Source organism: Pipistrellus hanaki (genome assembly GCF_964339955.1).
Source record: "Pipistrellus hanaki genome assembly, chromosome: X".
NCBI classification, from domain to species: Eukaryota; Metazoa; Chordata; class Mammalia; order Chiroptera; family Vespertilionidae; genus Pipistrellus; species Pipistrellus hanaki.
This window is the reverse complement of record NC_140524.1, coordinates 17,038,826-17,044,062: the sequence shown is the minus strand read 5'-3', so window position 1 is coordinate 17,044,062 and position 5,237 is coordinate 17,038,826. Positions and strand designations below refer to the sequence as shown.

The 5,237-nt window shown below is 36.2% G+C and overlaps 1 pseudogene across 1 annotated transcript; it reads right to left on the bottom strand.

Moving 5' to 3' along the window:
* Window positions 1–1,856: 1,856 nt before the first annotated feature.
* Window positions 1,857–2,599, bottom strand: LOC311615569 (microtubule-associated protein RP/EB family member 1-like; annotated as a pseudogene). Its single transcript has one exon. The product of its transcript is annotated as a microtubule-associated protein RP/EB family member 1-like (transcript).
* Between the last annotated feature and the right edge of the window lie 2,638 nt (window positions 2,600–5,237).

Here is a 5,237-nt window from a genome sequence, read left to right as displayed (position 1 = left end):
AGGCTCATACCTCAACATAATAAAAGCCATATATGGCAAACCCAGAGCCAACATCATACTCAATGGGTAAGAACTAAAACATTTCCCCTAAGAACAGGAACAAGACAGAGATATCCTCTCTCACCACTCCTATTCGACATAGTACTGGAAGTATTAGCCATTGTGATTAGACAAGAAGAAGAAATAAAAGGCATCCAAATTGGAAAAGAAGTAAAATTGTCCTTATTGGCAGATGACATGATATTGTACATAAAAAAAATCCTAAAGACTCCATCAAAAAACTACTAGACTTAAATGAATTCGGCAATGTAGTAGGATACAAAATTAATACCAAGAAAGCTATGGTATTTCTATAAATCAATAGTGAACTTACAGAAAGAGAAACTAAAAAAACCAATCCCATTTACCATTGCACCAAAAAATTAAGGTACCTAGGAATAAATTTAAGGAGGTAAAAGAACTGTATGTGGAAAACTATAGGACACTGAAAAAAAGAGATAGAGGAACACATAAACAGGTGGAAGAACATACCATGTTCATGGATTGGTAGAATCAATATCATTAAAATATCCATACTACCCAAAGCAATCTATATATTCAATGCACTCCCCATTAAAATACCAACAGCATATTTCACAGACCTATAATGAACTCTCCAAAAATTCATCTGGAATAAAAAAAGATCCCAAATAGCTGCAGCAATCCTGAGAAAGAAGAACAAAGTAGGTGGGATCTCAATACCAGATATCAAGCTGTATTACAAAGCCACTGTTTTTTAAAATTCCTGGTATTGGCACCAGAACAGACATATAGATCAATGCAATAGAATAGAGAACCCAGCAACTGACCCAAACTACTATACTCAATTAATATTTGACAAAGGAGGCAAGAACATACAATGGAGTCAAGACAATCTCTTCCATAAATGGTGTTGGGAAAATTGGACAGATACATTCAAAAAAAAAAAAATGAAAGATCACCAACTTACACCACATACAAAAAATAAACTCAAAAGTGATAAAGAACTTAAACATAAGATGGGAAACCATAAAAATACTAGAGGAATCCACAGGCAGCAAAATATCAGACATATGCCAAAGCAATTTCTTCACAGATCCCGCTCCTAGGGCAATGAATATTAAAGAGAAAATAAACAAATGGAACTACATCAAAATAAAAAGCTTTTGCACAGCAAATGAAACCATCAACAAAACAAGAAAGCCCACTGTATGGGAGAGCATATTTGCCTATTTTATCTCTGATAAGGGTTTAATCAATATTTATAAGGAATTCATACAACTTAACAAAAGGATGATAATCCCATCAGAAAATGGGCAATGGACCTAAATAGATATTTTTCAGAAGAGGACATAAGGAAGTCCAAGAAACATAAGAAACATGCTCAAAGTCACAAATTATCCAAGAGATGCAAATCAAAAGGACAATAAAGTACCATATCACACCTGTCAGATTGGCTGTCATTAACAAATCAACTAATGACAAGTGCTGGTGAGGATGTAAAGAAAAAGGAACCCTTGTGCACTGCTGGTGGGAATGCAGACTGGTGCAGCCACTGTGGAGAACAGTATGGAGTTTCTCCAAAAAATTAAAAATGGAACTCCCATTTGACCCAGTAATCCCACTTCTAAAATTATATCCCAAGAAATCAGAAACATCAATCAGAAAGGATATATGCACCCCTATGTTCATAGCAGCACGATTTACAATAGCCAAGATTTGGAAAACACAGATATTTACATTAAGATTCATAACAGTAGCAAAATTAGTTGTGAAGTAGCAATGAAAATAATTTTATAGTTGGAGGTCACCACAGCAGGAGGAACTGTATTAAAGGATCATGGCATTAGAAAGGCTGAGAACCACTGAATGGCATAGAGAATGTCCACATTTATCTGAAATACAGGATTGTTTCTCCCCTAGTTCTCTTGGCAAATCAATTTAAATCTCTTTTTTCCAATTCTTTGAGGGTAAGTTTCTATATGCTGACCTGCTGCACTAGTTCAGTTACTACTTTGTCCCCATTGCTCACACCAGGATTCTTTTGCAGCACACCTGGGCCAGCCGTAGGGGTTGCAGTAGTTCTGTGTGTAACAATGGGTTTCTGAGGAGCTGCACTGCTAGAGCTGAAAGGTTTCTTCAGTTTGTTCATAGCTGGAGCAACAAGGGAGGGAGCCACTGCAGTTTCTTGATCTTGTCTGGCAGCTACAGGGTCATAGTCTTTTCCATCATAGTTTGCATCAAAAAACTTCTTGAACCACTGAATGAATTCAAAATTGTCCTGAAACTTTCCTTTTACTAATCTGGCCACAGGAATAATTTTGTCAACACCCATTCTATTAAAACCTGCTTGTAATATTTTGAGGTTTAGATGTATTCATGTTCTAGCTTAGCTTGAAATTTCACTTTCTTCAAGGCAATGGAGCCAGGGAACAGCATGTCCATAAACTGACAATAGGCAGCTCCTGCAAACAACTGTTAGACCTTTGTCAGATTCAACTGCAGAGGCTCATTGACCCAGCATGTCATCTTGACTTACCTTATCGCTGGTGACTGAGGTTGAATATACACTCACTGCCATCTTCGGCTCTGGGTGGAACCACATCCACTGCCAAGCCTGGCTCTGGTTCTCAGGTTCTGTCTTCCTCTCTTCAAACCTTCAGACTCTGCCTGCTCACAGGATGACCTCACACGTCCCCCTGTTAGGCACCCACATAAAGCACCCAGACCATTTTTAAGGATTCTTGTGATTAGATAAGATCCACCTGGATGATGACCCTATTTTAAATGACTTAGGATTTGAACTACCTCTGTCAAATCCCTTTACAGCAGCATCTGTCTGATTAAATAAGTGGGAGAAGGTAAGTTTACAACAGAAATGAGAATCTTGGGGGACATCTCACACTTTTTCCCCCATGATATTGAAGTAAGTGAGACCATGATCACCTCCTGCTAATGAGAACATAGGCTCAAATTAAGACACTTCCCATTAGTGGTTGAGCACTCTTCATTTCATATTAATTATGTATTCTCAATGTAGACAATATTACCCTCAAAGGGCTGAAAATTGATTTGGATACAGGGGAGAAATCTTAGATAATACAATGGTTTGGAGTCCTCTAAAGATCTACCAGACAAAATTTAATTCATTGGTATTTAATTTTTCTCATTAGGGAGAAGTTAACTTAATTGAAATTTATTTTAATTCATTCATTGGATTTAATTAATGAATTTATTAATTTATATGGCATTTAAATTTAATTTGGTATTTTTCTCCTTTGCAGTCCAGTATAAGAGAAAGGTTGAGTAACTCAGTTTTTAAGGATTTCCCTGCATCTGTATTTTACACAAATTTCTATTCTCGTTTCTGGAACTGTCATAATTGTCTCTGTAACTTTTCTTCCTTTACAGTGAGAGAAAATTTACTTGCTGCCACCCGTACAAAGTGCATGATAACTTAAATGCATTTAAATATTGGTCAATTATCTTTATTATCCCCTAAAATTTTAATTATAATACATCCTCAATAGGGGTCTGATATAAATTTTGGCTATATTAAATACATATTGTCTGCAAGTTATCCAATAAACATATGAAAGGATGCTCAATGTCACTAATCATTAGATAAATGCAAATTGAAACCACAATGAGATATCACCCATACCTATCAGAAAGGCTATCATCAATAAATCAGCAAACAAGTGTTGCTGAGAATGTGGAAGAAAGGGAACGCTGGTACACTGCTGATGGGAATACAGATTGATGCAGCCACTGTGGAAAGAAGTATGAAGTTATCTCAAATTAAAAATGGAATTGTATTATGGCTCAGCGATTCCACTTCTGAGAATATATATATGAAGAATTCTGAAACAGTAATTCAAAAGAATATATGCACTCCATGCGTTCATTGCAGCGTTATTTACAATAGCCAATATTTGTAAGCAATCCAAGTGCCCATCAGTAAATGAATGGATAAGCTGTGGCGCGCGCGCACGCGTGCGCGCGCGCACACACACACACACACACACACACACACAGCTGTGGTTTGCCATGTGTATTTTCCTTTGTCATTTGGAATGTAACTTTATTTTGGAGAAATTTCCAACCTCTAGCTTCACTCCCTTTTCGGTAAGGGCTTTAGAGTAGTAATAGTGCATCTTTCTTTGTGTAATTGGACAATACCTGCTAGAATTTTGAAAAAGGTTAGTTGCTTTATTTTGAAGAGGTCTAGAATAAATGCAGGAGACTTTTTCCATGATCAGCTTGGGTATTTTTTTTCAGTCAGTCCTTTCTCCCTGACACCTCCTTGTCTACCCCACCCCACACAAATAGAAACATTGGATCTCTTTTTCAGATATGTTTAGGACATTTAGATCATAGACCTTGCATCATAATAGATAGGGACAAGAAGCTGGGTTGCCTAAGAAAATCTCATTGAAAAGAAAACTGGATGTTGGTGCTTCAGCCAAGATGAATGAGTATGAAATGTTGTAACCTATTACCAAATTTTAATCCAGAAACTTCGTGTTCCCACTACTCTCCACCTAGAACCTTAGGCAAATCTTGTTTTTTGAGGTTCTTTATAGAGAGGAATCGAACCTGGGACCCTTCAGTCCCCAGGCTAACGCTCTAGCCACTGAGCCAAACCGGTTCTAAATCTTGTTTTTTGTTTTTGCTTTTCTCCATCCAAAGTTCAATGTAGCTAGTAGGCTTTTTATGATAGGACTGGCTGTTTCCCAATTGTCACAGAAATTAACAAAACCTAATTAATACAAATATATTTGGAAATGTCCCAGAATCCAAAACAACAAAAAGACTCTAAATTATACTCCTCTCATTAAAATTTCTTATGAATATTAAATACCCACATTAAATGTGCTCTTAAGAATAATGTGCCTTTTCTGTATGACATGGAAAATAATTTATATTATTATTGAAACCCTTTTATATAACTAGAGTAAAATTATTTATTCTATGTGCGATGGAATCCTACCTCCTCAAATTCAGTTACAATAAGTTAACAATAGCTTTCTGCCAAGTTGTATCTTGTTTTGTTTTGTGTTTTAATAAGCTTAAACCAGAAGCTGTGCATGTTTTTGCAATTCCAATCTCAGGATTTATATATGTAATTTTTAGACTGAGTGAAAAATGTTAAGAATATATTTAACTAACACATGGAAAGCCACTGAAAGAAATACGCTGAGTGGCCAGATTATTAT